This window comes from Egretta garzetta, unplaced genomic scaffold (assembly GCF_000687185.1).
Source record: "Egretta garzetta isolate BGI_Z169 unplaced genomic scaffold, ASM68718v1 scaffold34, whole genome shotgun sequence".
NCBI classification, from domain to species: Eukaryota; Metazoa; Chordata; class Aves; order Pelecaniformes; family Ardeidae; genus Egretta; species Egretta garzetta.
In genome coordinates, this window is record NW_009259586.1 from 1884658 (window position 1) to 1887426 (window position 2769).

The following is a 2769-nucleotide window of genomic DNA, read 5'->3' on the forward strand; positions in this document are numbered from 1 at the left end:
ATGCCTTGTGATGCTTTAGTCTACATATGCCATACATGTGTGGTGATCCACCTTGAGAAAAGACTTAGAAACATCATGAGAGAATATTACAATTTTTTTTTTTTACAATATACAAATACATGTACACTATATATTTAAGAAACATTACATGGTTCTTATACCCTTTTCCCTTGTACAAATAGGAATGGAAAGTCAGCACAATTATTATACAGAACCAGGAAATATGGAATGAGAGCATGGGTACAAGGAAACATGCTCGCCAGATTTAGAAAGCATGGAGGGAGCCAAGAGGAAAGAATACATGAGAAGGAACAGCGGAACACATTAGCTTTAAACTATGAGAGAAAAAAGATAAAGAATAACAGAGGCACACCTGGATCACAGAATGCAACTAACTGATCAAAGAGAATTCTAAGAGCAGGAAAAAAAAATTACCTTACAGAACTGCAGCAATTTCTTCTTTAGGGTCCACCAGCAGCCTGCCTTCAGAAGAGAAGATCTCACCCCTTTCTCCATCCTCTGATTCAACTGCTGTCTATAAGAACTCAAACCCAAGGGATCCATGGTACAGAAGCGCTTGCTATTACAATCCATTTGTGTTCCTCTCTACATCCCTTCCATTTTTAACTGTAGCATAAAATGGCTTTGAAAAAGTGAGCATAACATCCCTTAAAAATCTAAAGACAATTGGTTCTATTTACATAATGTGCATACAACACAATTTTCCTTCAATCATAAAAATATTTTGATTCATTTCTATTGGGAAAGGGTGTTCTTTGAAGATTTACTGTTTATTACTCAAGTCTATGACAGAAAATCCACCTTCATTATCACTTTTCACCTTCTAATGACAAAATGTATTTAAGTATTTTAGCAAAATAAACATGTTGATTTGTTGAAGATGTGTAAACAGAATGACCTTGTTAAGTAACTTCTAACTTTTATTATGAAGGCATATGGAAATGAACAGAAAGGACCTAATGAGCCTGACTGCTGGCTAAAATTCCACAGCATTTTTTCAATCAGCTGCACTAAGCAATGTTAAGTTTGGGTGAATGGGATAAGGGTATGGGCACGGACATAACATTTCATCAACAACATCCAAACAGCTGGTTTGAAGGCACAGAAAGGACCCCAGATGATACTGTAACTAAACAGCATATCAATTTTCTTCAGTGACACACTGCTCCATATTAAAATCCACAACCATGTTCCCATCAACACCTTTGTTGACCAGAACTGTCTAACAAACTAGGGACCTTTAACAGATTAGCTCCCCAAGAATGGACGTAAGCTATAAAGTTTTAATTCAGAAAAGAGACAACAATAATCAACTGGAAAACTTTTTATTTAAGCAATAAGGTAAAAGCTATTCTACCAAGCAAGGCTTTAAAACTTTTTGTAGCAAAAGTTAAACAGCCAGGGAGAAGAGTAGTAGAATTAAGGAAAGAAAGTTAAATCAAGTGATAGTCTCTCTAAACTTGCTTCCAATTCTTAAAACTGCAAAACCAGAAACTAAAAAATTCAGAATAATCTGCCAAAATCCAGCAGAAAACATTTTTAATTAATTAAAGTAATTCCCAAACACTCAAAATGCACGTTAGAAATCATGCATCTCTCTCACCTACCTGGTACACGTGCACTGAAATACCATTACCAGCCTACATCAAAGAGAGTACAATTTTAGTATTGCCATCTTGTAGGTACAAGAAACAGCTAGTCTGCAAAGCTATGGTGTAAGACCTCCTGACAGTGGCATAGAGCTGCTTGTTCTGTGAGTTACATTTTAACTTCCTTTGGTTTCATGTCTCTTATCCAAGAGCTACAAAGTGCACTTAGTGGGGACTGAAGAAAAATGTTAGCTTATGGCACCTGTAGTCTGAACTACATGAAATTTATGTGTAGCCTATACTACGAGCAGATGGCATTATCCTGTGGACAATGACAACAGTCAAAAAGTACATCTTCTGTTTGTATTTGTGAGAGAGTACATCTTCACAGGATGTTTACATGTAAAGAGTCTTACCTAAAAAGATCCTTAAGAATGCACACTATTGGACAAAAGCAAATCCAAAAAAAGAAGAGAGCGCTAGTTCTAGTGGAAACAAAATTGCTATAGATAAGAGCCCACTGACCTGCAAGCACAGAACAGCCTACAAGAATGCCATGAGGCACCAAAATGCACATGCCAGGAAAAATTTTAAGTATTTTCATGCAGCTTTGTAACAACAGGAAGCAGTCTCCATCCAACAGAATCACATTAGCATAATGAATAGCAAGTACAAATCATTTTTCACGGTTCCCATCATGTAATTTTCTCATTGACTTTCAGAATATTTTGTTAATAATGTTTTCATGCACATAACTGGACTTGAAGAGCTGAAAGAGTCTGAGCAATCTATCATAAGGGGGGGGGGAGGACACAGCAAAAAGCAATGAGCAACTTTTTTAGCCCCCTCCTCAGTAACTAAGAACAGCAATTTTCCATTTCACAAACACTTCTCTAATGTTTTCCATTAGGGCGCAAATGCAAACCCTGGTATTTCTCTACTCTGAAGCACAACTGGTCCCTAAGAGAGAACTTCTTCCAAATAATTTACACCCGAGTGCTTGATTTGTATTAACTTGCCTTGTCTCAAGCATACAATGCTTTCTTGACACCGACAGACCTTTTGTGCAACTGAATAAACTCCTTCCTTAGATATTTTCCTCATAAAGGTATTCCAAACTATCCTAAAAAGGAATGACTATGTTACACTTGGTATTCAG

At 36.7% G+C, this 2769-nt stretch overlaps 1 protein-coding gene across 1 annotated transcript in view; it reads right to left on the reverse strand.

The window, feature by feature from the left end:
* Positions 1-1451: 1451 nt before the first annotated feature.
* LOC104125362 (ketosamine-3-kinase) overlaps positions 1452-2769 on the reverse strand; it is a 7155-nt gene continuing 5837 nt past the window's right edge. The window contains exon 6 of the mRNA XM_009637803.2: positions 1452-2769. This exon is cut by the window's right edge and continues 498 nt beyond it. The gene's annotated coding sequence lies outside the window, so the exon portion shown is untranslated.